The 16,819-nt window shown below is 50.2% G+C and overlaps 1 protein-coding gene across 11 annotated transcripts in view; it reads right to left on the bottom strand.

The window, feature by feature from the left end:
- RPH3AL (rabphilin 3A like (without C2 domains)) overlaps positions 1–16,819 on the bottom strand; it is a 160,113-nt gene that overhangs the window by 109,545 nt on the left and 33,749 nt on the right. Inside the window, exon 1 of one of the 11 annotated variants that reach the window (XM_045984464.1) lies at positions 2,746–2,851. The exons of the other annotated variants lie outside the window; for them this stretch is intronic. The gene's annotated coding sequence lies outside the window, so the exon portion shown is untranslated. Of the gene's footprint in view, positions 1–2,745; positions 2,852–16,819 lie in introns of those variants that run through there. 11 annotated transcript variants of the gene reach the window in all.

The raw sequence follows: 16,819 nt of genomic DNA, 5'->3' as shown, positions 1-16,819 counted from the left end.
CCCAACCCCCCGCCATCCCCTGCCATCCAAGGTCAGGGAGTGTGACCAGAAACAGCCAGCTCAAAGATGAACTATCTCTGATGTCAAATCCCCATACTAGGCCATATATATTCATTATTTTTAAATTAAAATAATTTAAAAAAAATTTTTAATTAAAAGTAATTTAAAATTAAAACAATCACTTTTGCTGTATCATAACTCCCAGAATCCCCACTATAGCGCTGCTGGATTAAACAGATGTGCCCAGGACGCTGTGGGGGGCTGTACCCCACGCAGACAGTGACTGGCTTCTCCCAAGTGATAGACCCTGTCCAAAGTTTCACCAGCAAGTATACGGAAGCAGGCTCTGCAGCAAACAGCCTATGTCATTTGGGACCAGCTCCGTTTCCCCACACTCTTTTCCCTCCTTCGCACAAAGGAGGCAGTCATCCTTTCTCAACAGGTTTTGTCCCAGATGAACTCTGATTAACACAGTCAAAGTTCCAAACACAGTGCCTAGAACACAGTAGGTCCTCAAGGGGGAAAAGAAAAAACCCTTGCTTTTTAAACCAAGCTGGTCTCTGAACACCTGGTGAGCTTCTCTGCACTAGAAGGAAGAAATGGGAGAGTTAAATAAGACAACTGGACCAGATGACTGCAGGCTGATCGAAACGCTTGCCCAGGGCTATCGGCCAGGCTGCCTGGGCCAAGCTGGAGGCCAGGAAAATGCTCTCTTCCTTCTCCTGCAGGAACTCAGTGCTCTGACCTGGAGAGGAGCTTCCTTCAGCTGTCCCCACCCATTTCCTCCAGAACATTCCACGCTCAGCCAGGACATACCAAGAAGAGGCCACTGGGACCAACTGGGAGGAGTGGCCAGAACCCTCCTTCCAGGCCTCTCTGTGCACTCGACCTGCACTTTCGCCTGGCTCCTACTGCGTCCCCACACAGAGACCAAGCCTTGGTTTGTCCATCCTAGACCTGCCTCTCTCTGGCTTCTCCAGGCTGCCGGCCAGAAACAGCTGGAGACGGGCCGGGGGGCTGGGCTGCTTGCCCTCAGCCATGGCCCTAGTCTGGCCTCTTATACTCTCTTTACTTGGGTCCCTGAACGGTCAGCCTACCTCTAGTTCTGGTATCTACTATAGGTGACTCTCTTCAAGGGCAGTCATGAACCACTCCCCTCCTCAAGCACCTTCAATGTCTCCCACTGCCCCTGAATGAGGTTCAGAGACCGCACCCGGACTGACAGCTCTCTCCAGCATAACCCAAACCCACCCTCCAGTCCCCACGGGGCTCATAATGAAATGGATTCTACCAAGATCTGCACATACATTTCTGGACCTGTGAGTACAGATTTGCCCTAGCTGGATCTTATTCCTCCACCACCCTCCCCCCCACGCCTCCTGACTCTCCCGAAAGCCCTTTCCCTTCCTGGTCTCTGAAGCCCTCTAGCACGCTGTCCCCAAACCTCAGGCATCTAGTGCCACTTGCTATCCCCACGCAGCCCCCATGCTAGTCTTTACTTAATATTTTCCTTAACATCCATTCATTCTTTTGCTTCCACTTCTTGTCAAAGGAAACTTTGTATCTCCACCTTAACCAGGAAACCATCTCGGGGTGCCTAGTCTGACTCTTGATTTTGGCTCAGGTCATGATCTCAGGGTCATGAGATAGAGCCCTGCGCTGAGCGTGGAGTCTGCTTCGATTCTCTCTCTCCTTCCCCCTCTGGCCTTCCCCTCAACTTGCACACATGTGCGCTTTCTCTCTCTAAAATAAATAAATCTTGGGCGCCTGGGTGGCTCAGTGAGTTAAGCCTCTGCCTTCAGCTCAGGTCATGATCTCAGGGTCCTGGGATCAAGCCCCACATCAGGCTCTCTGCTCAGCAGGGAGCCTGCTTCTTCCTCTCTCTCTGCCTGCCTCTCTGCCTACTTGTGATCTCTCTCTCTGTCAAATAAACAAATAAAATCTTTAAGTAAATAAGTAAATAAAATCTTAAAAAAATAAAGAAAACCATATCATTCGCCATGAACAGATGACGACTAAAGAAAACAAAGCTATATTCTAATAGACATGACAATAAATACGTAATTCCTCAAGTGTTTCAAATGCTCATCTGTATAATGTACTTAATATCACTAAGTACTTACAACCACACCCTAAGAAATGCTGTCTTGGCGGTTTATTTTTGCCTCTCATGGCCCGTGGTTTTTCAGGCCCTGTCGCACAGTTATCTGGGGACTTGTTCTAGGCCTGTCCTGGGTCAACCAGGAGCAGGTTGGGGGCAAAGAGCCTACCGCCTCTTTCCTGGTGCCTACGGACAGCATTATGTGCAATAAAGATATTTTATCAAACCAAATGTTTCAATTAGCTCAGTCCTATTAATGGGTCCCATTCTCCGCCTGGCCCTGGGCTCGCTGCTGCTCAGTTCTCTACTGAAACACACAACCTCTCTGCCCACCAAATCAATTCCTGTCTGCTGGGTCTCCTGGAAGATGGTACAGAGCGACGGTCACAGCAGCACCACTGGCGGCAGTGGGGGGAGACCCCAGCTGTCTCTTCCTCCAGAGCTGCGGGACCTGGGCAACCCAACCCGGAAAAGCAAGTCTCCCATTAACCATTAACCCACATTCTCCCGCCTAGACACACACACCCTGCCCTGGGACTGAGCGGAGTTCTGGGAAAACCCCTGTAGGAGCTGAGTCCCTGGTTCCAGGAAATACAAAAGTCCTCTTCCTGTCCCCTCAGAGCCAGAGACCCCCAAACACCTACCAGGAGCAGGAGGGGCTTCGCAGGGGGCGCCTGGCCCTGGTGGCACCCAGGGCGGAAGGTGACTCTCCCTCCCACCACGTGTTGTCAGGGGTGACCCCAGAGGAAGATCTGAATCACTCAGACTTAAGTCAATAAGTGGCAGCCGCAGGGAGGCCCCAGCTGGAGCCAAACCAAGGCCTGGATTCTCCCCAGTGGACTGAAGCTGGGACAAAGGCAGCCCACAGCCGGTCTGCTGGTGACCAATCTCCCTGACAACACAGTCTTTTCTGCGAACAGACTAGGGATACTTCCTATTAGAGGGAGACCTCCTTTGGGAATGTTTATAACCTTTTTGTCTTTTTGGTATTATTTTTGTAGTCTGGTTACTTTTATGAATTTCAAGGATTTTTTGTTGTTGTTCTTGTTAGAAAGGGTACCTTTCGTCGAAAGGTAGCCAAAATATGCATTCTAGGGGCACCTGGGCGGCTCAATCAGTGAAGCATCTGGCTTTGGCTCAGGTCATGATCCCAGGGTCCTGGGATGGAGCCCCACATCGGGCTCCCTGCTCAGCAGGGAGCCTGTGTCTCCCTCTCTCTCTCCTGCTCCCCCTGCTTGTGCTCTATCTCTCTGTCAAATAAATAAAATCTTTAAAAACAAACAAACAAAAAAAACTTGTTCTAGATAGTGTCATGCATGAGACATCTCATAAGTATGGGTATGTTTCCCCAAGAAAAAGGTAAACTGAGAAATAGATAACTTGACTAATGCCATAAACGGAACAGCCTCCCAAATACAGCTTGAGGAAGACAAGGATACGGAGTGAGCCCCTGTGCAGCCAGCGGCCCATACACGCTGACACCTGCCTACAGTGGGAAGATGACGAGGATCTCCTTTTTGACCTTTTCATAGTGCAAGCAAGTTAACAACAGGAAAAAAGGCTATCTTGATAAGAAAAAACACCATGTCTAGCAATCTATCCCTCATGGAGAACAAAAGCAGATGCCACTGAAAGGGATGGTTGGATAGCATCATGAAGAGGTTCTCAAACCGGGTTCCAAGGAGCCCTGGGGTGTCACACCACCTCTTCAGGGCTGCTGATGGAGGACGGAGGGAATACAGAGAGTGCGTTCCAACCCAACCCAGAGCAACACGGCGCCCCTCTGCTTCCTATATTGGACTTTCAGGGAAGGTTTCATTTCAAGGAAAGCTCCCATAGCTAACAATGTCAGCGAATGCTGATAAAGTGACATTGGTGATATCACACAGGAGGACGGGACACAGCTGTCTCTGAGTCTGTGGGAAGCGGCCGCCGCATCCCCAGGTACACTGGGAACCAGCTGGTCCTTCATCCTGAAGGTGGGCAGAGGCTGGCCCAGGCATACATTTCGTCTGTCCAGCATTCCTGTCTTTGTGCATGAGTCCTCCTCCAGGCCAAGGAAATCATGCCCACAAGTCCTTGGGGGAGGGGTCCGCACAGACACTATATGGCCCCACGTTCCCCCCTCAGGGTGAACGTGACTGGGCCCAACCAAATAGAATATCCCCACCCCTTGAGCACAGTGACTGGGACAGGACTGGGTGGGCCTGTGGGTCCTCCCCCAGGGTTCTCACAAGAGTTACTGAGAAACACACTCTTTCCCGGTGAGAGTAAGCTGTGAGGACAATGTTGGCTTGGGATGACCGTGGCCATCTTGCCACCACAGCCTAAGGATGAAAACAAGCTGAGCTGAGAGATGGAGGTAAATAACCCAGATGGCATCGTCAGTCGCTGGATCCAGCCATGCCTGAACCACTACTCTGATTCCAAGTTGCCAGGTCCACAGAGTCTCTTTTATGCTCAAGCTGGTTTAAGTCAGGTCTTTGTCAGCTGTAATCACGAGTCCTGAGTAAAGCACCTCTCCACGAATGAGAAGGAGTGGAAACGTATACGCAAATTTGAGCGAGCTTGACATGTTTACAGAAATGTCCTAGAAGGGAGCTTCCTGCTCCAGAGATCACCGGCCCCCGTGGAGGGCTGTGCCAGCAGCAATCTAGTCTGAACATGCCAGGGCAGTGGCTGCTTCCCATTGAAATGCCCAGGGTTCATTCCCAGGCCTACTTGGGCCCTTTGCAGCAGCCGCATGCCCAGAGGAAGCCCCCCACCCCACCGTGGGCTTCTTCCCTGGCCCCTGGATGGTGCGGCAGCCTTCATCTGTCCCCATGACTGAACTGTTCCCTCGGGATCCACCCAAGCCACTACAGGAGGTTCACCCACTCTGCACGCCGCAGGGCTATGTGAGGCTGTCCCAGATCTTCCCAGACTCTGGCTCACCTGCCAGGCTCCATCGTCCAACCCCAGATTTGCCAGGGCAACCAGACTAGTGCAGCTAGAACAAATGGTAAGGAAGTAAGTCTTGCATGCTGACTTGAGAACCTTCCATACTAACCTGTGGGGACTGTGTGCCCCCTCTGGCCTCTCTCAATCCAGCATCATCCTGCAATGTGGGAATCCCAAGCAAAAAGGCCCCGTCACTGCTGCGTCCGCACACTTTCTAGTCAAAACCTCACCGAACAGGCTTGAGCATGAAAGTAGGAACCCAACTGTTTCATGAATCCATAGGTAAGATTTGCAAGAAGGAGGCTGAAAGGGACAAAGTGAGTGACTCGTATATGAAAGAGGGTAATGTGATACTTAATATAAATGAGAAATAAAAGTTCCTTATGTAAGTGACTGAAAAACACCTTAAAAAGCAGAAGAGGGGGAAATGAGTAAAATAAATCTGTTCCTGGAAAATAAAGGCATTTTAAAAAAGCCATGTGCAAGAAAACATGCTACAGGGGCACCTGGGTGGCTCAGTGGGTTAAGCCTCTGCTTTTGGCTCAGATCATGATCTCAGGGTCCTGTGATCGAGCCCCATGTCGGGCTCTCTGCTCGGTGGGAAGCCTGCTTCCTCCTCTCTCTCTGCCTGCCTCTCCGCCTACTTGTGATCTCTGCCTCTGTCAAATAAATAAATAAATAATCTTAAAAAAAATGCTACAAATATGATCAGTACATATTCCATTTTAAAACTAGAAATGGGGGGGGGCAGGTGGCTCAGTCGTTAGGCGTCTCCCTTCGACTCAGGTCATGATCCCAGGGTCCTGGGACTGAGTCCCGTGTTGGGCCCCCTGCTCAGCGGGTCAGCGGGGAGTCTTTTTCTCCCTTTCTCTCCACCCGCCCCCTCATGTTCTCACTCACGCACTCTTTCCCTCAAATGAGTAATTTTTTAAAAAATCTTTAAAAGCAATAGATAAGATAAAATTGGATGTGTGGGCAACAGAATTATGCAGTGAACCAGAGGCACAAAGAGCCTCCAGAGAGCGGGGCCAGGCCAGCGGGGGTGGCAGGCATGGCCAGGGCTGCGCTGGGGTCTGGAGAGCCAGAGCCTGCCGGAGGGGGGTCCCCAAGGACTGACAGGCACAGGAGAAGCAGGATGTAAAGACTGAAGAGCAAAGGCTACCTCCACTGTTCCTGCATCCACTTGGGTGTGATCTCCCCAGCCCTCCTCCCCTCTGCCCCTTCCTGCCTGAGGTCCCTCCCCCACCCCATCCCTGCTCCACCCACAAACCTGCTGCCCTCCCCTCTGCTGCCCCAGTCGCCTTTCCGCACAGCTCCAGCAGCTAGCTCCCCACCCCACCCCCGCCACTGCCCTTACAGCACCCCAAAGTAATCCTGGCCCTTCCCTCCTCCAGCGCTGCATCTGTGCCTCAGCTCCCTGCCCCCGGGCCGTGGATGACCCTCCCCTCTACCTCATCCTTGCAGACTCAGCCAGGGGGACTACACCCTGAAGCCTTCCTTGATCTCCCTGTCCCCTCTGACACTGTCCCCATCCCCCCTCAGGGCTGGGCTTTGGCTCCCTTATGCCGGTCTTCACCAGGAAAAGCCTACACCTGCTTCACCTTGTGCTTTCACTCATTCACGCCACAGTTGCACCAGGCACCTACAAGACGTACCGAGCCTATGCTGGCATAGGAGGGGGCATGAGCAAGACACACCCCGTCCCTGCCTTGGAGCTCGTGTCTTGGAGGGCAACAGAGCCACCAAACAAATCAGCGCAAAGAAATGCATCGGTACCAGCTGTGATGGGGGCTCTGAGAGAAAAGTGCACGGTTTATGAGCTCCAAAGTAGAGGAAGTCAAGGAGGGCATCTCGGAGGTGGTGACAGGCCCCAGAAGGGAGAGGACGGTGGGCCAGGCACACTTTGCTAAACACCTGGGGAACGAGTGAGTGGCTGGAGTGAGTCAGGAACTGCTGGTGTGTCCATGTCCTTGCAGATGCATTTATCCCCTCTTCTCACCCCAACAGGTCACTGGTACCCAGAGGGCTTTCACAGCAAATGGATCTGCGGTGCACACAGGATAGGCCCACCTCTGTCACACCTCGGCAGCGCTCAGCCCGAGCATGCGGCTCTCCGCTCACGGCTCTCTCGTGGCTTCCAACACCGCCATCACGCCCAGTGTGGGCACAGCCCCGGCAATGGCTGCCCAGAGCACATGCTAGAAGGATGGTAGGGTTCTGTCTGGCCTCTGCAGGCAAGGGCCACGAGCGGTCAGTGACATCTGCCCACGGGAGCAGGAGTACGCCACCATGCCCCATATTTTCTGTCCACTTGCGATCGCATAGAGGACCACGCAGGCAAGAAACTTAGATCTAATGGCCTGGAGCAGCCCCTGGTGACTGGTATCCTATTCCTTTTGGACCACATGGACCGTGCGAATAATATCGTTTTCCTGCTCCGACCACTCACAAGCTCAGAGCTAAATTTGTGGTTCAGAGGCAGCCCACTATGCACAGCTCTCTGGCCTGAGCGTGTATTCTCTCTCCCTGGTTCTCACCTTCTGGTTAATCTACATTTTTCCTGATCTTGCTTTTGCAGGTTTCTATTTAATTACATACACACAGACACAAACATATGTACCTAAGTACACAGCAAACACCCTCTTCTAGATCTGACATATAATATCTATTTTATGTTTCTGTGGCAAAGACATATTTCTACATGTTGTCTATACTCCAGATCTAGAGAGAAAGCTATATTCCTGCGGGCATCTGGATTCCTTCATGGAGCCAGATGGAGGCCTACAGGGAGAGATGGGCAGAAGCCAGGGAAAACGAGGAAGAACGAAAGAATTCGGATCACCCCCACGCCCTGCGGCGAACAGAGTCTGGGATTAGAGAGGAGAGGCTGGGCCTTTCGTCCCAGCTCAGACCAGCAGTGACGGAAGTACAGGAGAAAAACGACTCTCACCACCCCGCCCCTCGCCGGGCAGCCCGAGGTTTTACCAACTACTGAATGCATGTAAAACAATCTGTCCTACTTACTTTGTTCAGCTGTAACAGAGACTAAATGGAGCGGTTCCTGACTGCTAATCAGCGGTAAGCCCCCAGCTTATGCCACCGGCATCATTATCAGCACTGGAAAGAATATTCTGGGCAACCAGCACCAAGCCATGAGCAAGAAAATGCCACACTGCGTGGCCTCCTACAAATGCTGGAGGCATTCAACAAGAGTTGAGGCTTTGGAGCCAACATCTGTATGCAGAGTCCTTCCTTGTCCCTCCCTTCCCTCCACCCCAGTGTCTGAGAACCGCGCCTGACTGAAGGACTTCAAGTCCCTGCTTCTCACAGCCAGAGAAAAAGCACCGTGCAGATCAATCACACTCCTTGGGGCTGGAATTGGCAGCCGCCACCTCCCCCTTGTGCCAAGGACCAGGGCTCCAGGCCCCAGGCACTACCTGCAGGCCAGGTAAAGAGCATGAGCAGAGGCTGGAAACCATGGGGCAGTGTGAGGTCACCGGCAGCCGACCCCCACGCACACCTCCCACCGGATGTAACACGCACTTCCTGTGGCCTCCCGTCTGCAATCAGAGGCCCATTTACTCCACAATCACCAGGGTTTGGAGGTACCTGAAGTCAGTGCTACTGAGTTTCAAGCAGCAGGTGAAAACAAGACAGTGACAATAACCAGGGTCCTTTTCAACACCTTGGTCAGCGGGGAACGGTTAGGTCTTTCTTTATTGGGGGAACGGACAGAATTCACAAAGGTGGCAAGACTAATTCTAAATTCTGGAACGTTCCCAGCCCAGCCAGAGGCTGAAAGTAAAGGCCAAAAGCGTAGGGGAGATGGACAATCAAGAATGAGTCTGCAAACCAGCTCAAGTGACAGTAGAAGGTCTCGTGTAGATTACCCCTGGGGGCAGACCAGTCCTAGGCAGCGAGTTACCCCAAGTGTGTGTGTCTGGTTTGGGGGGGCACCCTGCCATAAAAGAACCTGGCCTTTATCCGATGACCCTTCTCCTCCTCCGCCTTACCACGGCTGCCCAACTGCCTTTGGGGGTGGGGGCGCTGTAGAAGCCCAGCATTTACATTGTGATCAGCCCCCTCGGGCCCAACAGACCCTCTCGGGGTGCGTTCCGTGCAAGCAGGGATGTTGAAGTCCTTCCCCTTGAAAATCTGGGAAATGGGCTGAGTCTCAACTGCTTTCTGGAAGAGTAAGCTTTAAACCCAGGAGCTGGTGGAGGGTCCACTTCCCCCACGTGGATACCCAGGAAAGAAAAGGATCGTGTGTGGTGGGAAACAAGAGGTCACACGAGGCTGAAGCAAACACGAGTCAGAGAGAGGGCTGCTGTGTTTCCCTCAGGTCCATGGGCTTGATTCAGCCCTTCCAGAGGCCTGAGCTTCCATGAGATACTCCAGTGCCCTGGCAATAAACCCCTTTTTTGTTCAATGGCTACTGTTTGCAACCACCTAGCCCTCGTTAGCTGGATGAATATGAGGTCCGTTCCCAGACCACACGGTAAGCCAGGAGATCTCAGCCAGTCTCTGGGCTGATGAAGAACACCCAGGGGGGTTCCAATCAGTGGCCCGGGAGGTCTGGCTCCATCTAGCGGGGGGAACCTTGAACAATTACCTCCCTGAAATGCAGAGGCCTCCCCAAACCCACCGATGACCCTCTCCAATCCATTCTCCTCCAAGGTCACAGAGAGCTCTTCAAAATGCAACCCAAAATGGAACTCTCTAGGTCCAACCTCCAGGAGCCTCCTACTGCTCTGAAGATAAAACCAAAATCCTCCCTGCTAGCCTACCCCCTCCCAGCACTCACTCCCTATTTTCCCTCCCCTCAGCAACCCCCCAACAACCACTAATCCTCTTGTTTTCTCTATGAATTTGCATATTCTGGACATTTCATATAAATGGGACCATGTGACAGATGGCCTTTTCTACTCTTTCATTTATCTGTGCTCTAATCTTTATTATTTCTTTCCTTCTGCTCACTTAGGATTTAGTTTGCTCTTCTTCCAGTTTCTGAAGATGGAAGATTATTAATTTGAGGTCTTTCTCCTTTATTAATAATTTATTACGGCACTTTTAATGTAAATTTCCTCCTAAGCACGGCTTCAGTTGCATCCCAAAACTTTGGGCATGTCGTATTTTCATTTTCATACATCTCAAAGTATTTTTGAATCTCTCTCACAACTTCTTGGACCCATCGGCTAGATAGCCATGCTTACTTTCCATTTGTTTGTGAACTTTCCAAATTCCCTTTTGTTACTGATTTTTAATTTCATTCCACTGTATGCAGAGAACATACTTTGAAGGATTTTGATCCTTTGAAATATAAGGAGGCTTATTTCAGGATACGGTTATCTCCTGGAGCATACTCTCTGAGCTGTTGAGAAGAATGTGGACTCTGCTTTTGTTGGGAGGCATGCTGTGTAGACATCTGTCAGTCTTACCTGGTTGACAGGGTTGTTCAAGCCCTGTGTTCCCTTGTGGGTCTGGTCTGCCCCGGTCCATCTATTACTTTGGAACCTTGAAGTCTCCAACTATGACTGTTGAATTGTCTGCTTCTCCCCCTCATCTCTGTTAGTCTTCACTTTGAGTATTTCACGGGTCCCTTGTTAGGTGCATATATAATTGACATGTTTTCCTGATCAGTTAACAGTAATGTACACACATTACAAAATGTCTTGTTTGTCTCTTGTCAGTATTTCTGTCTTAAACATTTTCTCTGCTATCAGTATGGCCACCTCAGCTAGCTCTTAGTTACTGCTAATGTGGTATATCTTCTTCTACTCCCTTACTTTCCCCTGACGTGTATCTTTAAATCTAAAGTGTGTTTCTCGGAGACAGTAGAGTTGGATTATCCATTCGGTTAATCCCTGTCTTTTATTGGACTTTTTAGTCCATTTGCACTTAATGCAATTATGGATAAGATTTATGCCATTTTGCTATTTGTTTTCTCTATGTCATGTCTTTTTATTCCTACATTCTTCCATGACTGCCTTCTTTTATGTTAAATAGGGATTTTCCAGCATACCATTTTAGTTCTCTTTTACTACATATTTTTAAATTATTTTCTTAGTGGTCGTCCTGGAGATAACAATTAACATTTTAACTTAAAACGATCTAGCTCTGATTAATAGCAAATCAATTTCAACAACATACAAAGACTCCACTATGATATAGCTCTGTCTCCTCTCCCCTCCTTTGTGCTGTTATTGCTATGCAAACTACATCTCTTAATGTTATCACACTGTCAACACAGTTTTATAACTATTGCTTTATGCAGATAAAAGAAAGGAGTTACAAAAAAATACATCTATAGCTTTAAAGGTGCTCCCGATTTCTTCATGTGGATTTGAGTTCCTGTCTGGTGTCCTTTCATTTCAGCCTGAAGGACTCTCATTAGTATTTCTTGTAGGGCATGGCTGACAGCAACAAATTCAGTTTTGATTTATCTGAGATGTCTTAATTTCTCTTTCACTTCTGAAGGATAGATTTGATTCTGGATGTAGAATTCTTAGTCGACGGTCTTTTTTGTGTTTGCACTTTGTCACACCACTGCCTCCTGGTTTTCATGCTCTCTGATGAGAAGTCAGCTGTAAGTCTTATCAGGGATCCTTTGCCGGATTAAGTCTTGCCCTTCATTTCTGAGCTCAACCATCTCCTCATCCATGGACTAGGTCAGGCCCTTTTGCACATGCCCCCCAGCGCCCTTTACTTCTCCTTTGTAGGGATGATTACAAATGTAATTAAACGATTAACAACAGAAGTAGCTCTTGCATGCGTGCACGCGCGTGTGTGTGTGTGCGTGCGCGCGCGCGTGTCCCTCACTAGAAGTTCCATGAGGCAAGAACCAGGACTGTTTTGTTCACTGCTCTATCCCCAGAGGCAGCACAATGACAGCACACTGTAGTCTTTCAGAAAAATATTTACGGAGTGAATGAATGAAAGTCATCCCAAGGTAGACTGAGTTACTGGGGTCAATTCTTTACTTCCAGTCATTGTATAAGATAGCCACACTCTGCCATGGCCTCGTGGTGGGCAGTGTACTTCCCTATCCCTTGGCTTGGGACTGACCACATGGCCTGGGACTGGCTGATGGGATGTGGGCGGATAAGATGTGAGAGAAGGCTTGAGATGTGCTTGTGCCCGGAGCTTGCCCTCTTGTACTCCTGCCTGTCACCATGACACAAACATACCTTGGTGGTCACTGGTCCAAATGATCAGAGACACATGGAACACACCTAAACCCCACTCCCAGCGTGAAGTCAACAAATCCCACTGAGCGCAGCCTAGGTCAGCCAGACCCCACCCAAGCCAAAGACCCATGATGAGGAATAACCAGTTACTGCCATATGCTGGTGGGTTTTGGGTGGTTGGTTATGCAGCAATATTGTGGCAAGAGATGACTGAGACATATGTCTTGGCAAGTTTGAGGAGCACAAGGAAGTCCTGGGGAAGGTCTTCCATCTGGTCCTTCATATGGCCCACGACTGGGTCCAAACTGATTCTATGGCAGACCCACCTCCCTCCTCCAGACTTACAGAATAAACTCCCTAGAATTCTACAGTCCCACAGCTGGGATAATGATCCCGAGTGGCAGCCTTCTGGCTGCTGGAGAAGCCCAAAGCGGATTAGGCACCTGCACAGTACCAGGCATGGAGCTTCATGGGAGCTCGTCTTTGTCCTCCTCCACCCACCCTCTCACCAACACCCAACATGGCCTGAGAGTGCATCTTCACAGCCAGAAAAATCTGGGTTTCTCTGCAGTGGGTTTGGGGCGGGGGTTCCCAGCAACTGACCTTTCTTAGGGCCTCCACTGATTCCCCCAAACTCAGGTAAAGAGAAGTGGGCAGGGACATGGGCAGGCAGAGCCTACCCCTTACATTCTTACCCTGATTCAAGGTATGATCTAAGGTTATACTCATCCATTCAAAATGTATAACTGTCTCTTTCAAGGAGGGCTTGAGGTAGCTTGGGGACTAAACACAATAACAAATAAACTTAGGGATCAAAGAGAACAGAGGCCAGGCAGAGAGCAGAAAGAGGAGATGCCACCAGAAATCTGAAGATTAAACTAAGAGACACATCAAACTCACTGAGCTCACAGCTCCACAGAAAGGGAGCAGGTATGTGGGTTCCAGAATTCGATAGAGCACTGGTGTCTGAGTAGGAACCCCACCAGCAGGCAGGTCCAAGGCCCAGAGGACACCCCACAGGCCAAACCCAGAACTTGTTACTAGCAATAAGAATCACCCTCACCCACATGCCAAGCATCGTTCTAAATGCTTTGTCCAAGACTTCTCATTTCGTCCTCACGACAGCAACACAGGGACTCACTGTTTCCATTTTACAGATGAGGCAACTGAGGTCCAGAGAGGCAAAGCAACTTTTCAAGGCCACAGAGGGAGGGAGTGCTAGAGGCAGGATGAAACCTCTAAGTCTGAACCCAGAGCCCCTTGCCCCTTACCTAGGAAGCAATCCAGCTTCTGCGCTGCTTATGCTAGGTCCCCACCGCATCCTACAGACCCCGGGCACTTCTGGCTCTGGGCCAGCTACAGGCCACCCTCCTCTCTGCTGAAGCCTCACTCCCTCGGCTTCCGAAGCTCTACCACCCTGCTGGCCTCGCCTGTGTGTCAGAACCCTATGACTGCCCGTGAGCCTCCTGCGGATAGCCCACCCCCCGCCAGCCTCTGGAGAGGTGCCTTACCTTCCCACCCCCACTAACCCTGCCTCCCCAGCACACAGCCCTCCTTGCCACCAAGCCCTCCTCCGAGTGCAGCGGCTCCCAAGCTGTCTCAGCATGCTGGCCATCACACACACCTGCCCCAGACTCCAACACTGACGCCCTAGGAGCCCACGTTCCTCGTCAGTCCACAGAGCTCAGCACTCAGAGTGAGGTCAGTGAGGCTGCTCCAGGGCAGGGACCCGTGGTGGCAAATTCTCAAACCCTAAGTAGTTCCCCGACCCACGCTCCAGACAGGCCTGTGCAAAGTGAGGTCAGTCCATAACTGAATTCTGGCAGCTCCCTTGGCTTGTCCTCTCCATGAGGACCCCAGAGAGGGACCCAGGCACCAAGTTTCAATTCTGCGAAGGCGACTAAGATGCCACATGAGGCCTGCTTGCTCCCAAGATCCCTCCCCTGCCAAGTTATCCCCCGTCACCCTGTCGAGGGCGATGCAGTTCACCATGGGACCCAAATCCAAAGACAGGTTCACAGGCAGTCTGAGGCCATCCCAGCCCATGATCCATTTTGTGTGGGATGAGAGGAGGCTCCTTTTATCTGAGGTGCTTCTCTCCCCACTGTTGGAAAATTATTACAGTACACTGGCAACATGAAAACAAGAGACTTAATGTCCATTTGTTGGAAAATCACTGTCATCAACTACGTAAGTCAAAGCCATCTTCTGTGTGGTGCCTTCATAGGACACTCAGCTTGCAAAAATGACTTTGGCAAACCCACCACCGCCATGGCTACCTGCAGCTCAGGCCAAGAGAGATGCTCCAAGCAGCTGAGTGACGGACCTGGCAGCACCCTTTAGAGGGAGAGGGGGAGGCTACGTGGGGAAGAACCAGGTCCTGTTTCTGCTGAGCTCAAGTCTTAAGTGTAAGGTCCTAACAAGCCCAGACAGTAGGAGGAAGCTCTTCACGTCTAGGCTGGGATAATTAGATCCCAAAGCTGAGGCTTCCACAAATGAGGAAAAGCGCCTCGAAAATTAGAACTGGTGGGAAGAGATGGCTGCAGGAACCGGCCATCCAGAAAGGCCCTGGGATGGAAACGGTAAATGCGGGCAGCTGCCCCAAGACATAGCTAGACTGGGTCTTACCATTTGGGGTTAGAAAGGACTTCACATTTGTCTCTGACCTTTTTTGGCAAACTTCACCCATGGCCCCTGCCCCTTGATCAAACACTTTCCCAGACCCTGACATTAAGGAGGCCAAGCACTGTGACAACTCAGACACCAGTCGGAACTGGGTCATCTCCTGTCACTAATCGGTGTGATTTAATGACATTAAAAGAGCAACCAGAAATGACTTCATTTCCTTTTTTACTTTCAATGAGGCCCCACTTAGAATAGAACAATTTGGACGTTGAGCCTTCTTAGGCAAACGGTCCCTGAGGGATGGTGTGGAAGAACCCCGACTCTGGGTCTACCTTCTGATCAGCGCCCTGAGCACCCTCTCCACTGGCCCCCCAAGTGCTCTACTTGGAGGAGCAAGAGAAATGAACCTGGTTTCCAAAAATGAAGTTCAGAAAATCATATGCACTCCTACATTTCATCTTCTAAATTAAGCCAGCGTTTTCCATTAACTTCCCACCAGGGACCGAGAAAAAACTGTTCCAAAACTCCAAACTAAATTTAAAGTTAGAGGGGAAAGAAAACAAAACAAAACAAAACACAGAGTTGCCAAGCCCAAACGTTTGAAGTAGTTTTGCCACCAACTTTTTAATTAGGTACTTACTTTACCTGTCTGAGAGCTCACTTTGTTAGCCCAGGAGTTCAAGGGTTCAAATGGGGTCATATAAAAATTCAGGGATTGGGGCACCTGGGTGGCTCAGTGGGTTAAAGCCTCTGCCTTCGGCTCAGGTCATGATCCCAGGGTCCTGGGATCCTGCCCCACATTGGGCTCTCTGCTTGGCGGGGAGCCTGCTTCCTCCTCTCTCTCTCTGCCTGCCTCTCTGCATACTTGTGATCTCTATCTGTCAAATAAATAAATAAAATCTTAAAAAAAAAATTCAGGGATTGGTTAAAAGCAGATTCCACTGCTAAGACAGTTCTAGCAAGACGAGGGGTGCAATCCACTAAAATCTGGGGGCTAGCGGTTTGGCTGCAAGCAACAGAAGCCAGGGCAGGCTGACATGAGCACAGAGGAATTCACCAGAGGGATACCTCCTAGCTCAGAACCGATGGCAAGGCTGAAGGTGCTGATGTGGGAAAAAAACAGGAACTCTAGTAGCGGCAAGGGGCCAGGCCGCAAAGTCTCTTCAGCAACGCTGCAAAGACAGTGACTCCACTAGTTTCCTTGATTGCTTGACTCAGCACAGTGTCAGATCCCAGCATGGCAGCCCAGCTGACCGGCCCAGTGTGGGCCCAGATCCCACCCCCTGACCTGGGTGATGGCTACATGACAGCGTACACTTTCGAAAATTACTCAAGCAGTGTACTTTGGATGTGAATAGTTTTCTGAATGGATCTTATGCTATTAAAAAAAAAAAAAAAGTTAGGCCTAACCTATGACCCAGCAATTCTACTACTCCCTACAGAAGTAAAACATGTAAGAGAAATAATGTACATAAGGCACCTGAAAACGTATGTCAACAAGGAACTCAGGGTTGCTCTGTTTACAACAGCCAAAAAACTCAAAGCAGCCCAGGAGTCTATCCATAGGCTAGCAGGTAAGTAAATGGTACATATCCATATAATGGAGCATGACAGCAATCAAAACGAAGCACATACCAATGACAAGTATCAAGAAATTATGTCAAGTGAGAGAGGAAGAAGTCTTTGACAAGGGGCACCTGCGTGGCTCACTCAATGAGCGTCTGCCTTCGGCTCAGGTCATGACCCCGGGGTCCTGGGATCGAGCCCACATCAGGCTCCCTGCTTGGTGGGAAGCCTGCTCCTCCCTCTCCCGCTCCCCCTACTTGTGTTCCCTGTGTTCCTTGTGTCCCCTGCTTGTTTCGCTGTGTCTCTCTTTGTGCCAAAGAAATAACATCTTTAAAACAAAAAGAAGCCTTTGATACAAGAGTACATACTGTATGATTCTATTCATAAGAAGTTCTAGCAC

Source organism: Meles meles, chromosome 18, assembly GCF_922984935.1.
Source record: "Meles meles chromosome 18, mMelMel3.1 paternal haplotype, whole genome shotgun sequence".
NCBI lineage: Eukaryota > Metazoa > Chordata > Mammalia > Carnivora > Mustelidae > Meles > Meles meles.
The sequence above is the reverse complement of the archived record's forward strand: the minus strand, read 5'-3'. Positions and strand labels throughout refer to the sequence as shown.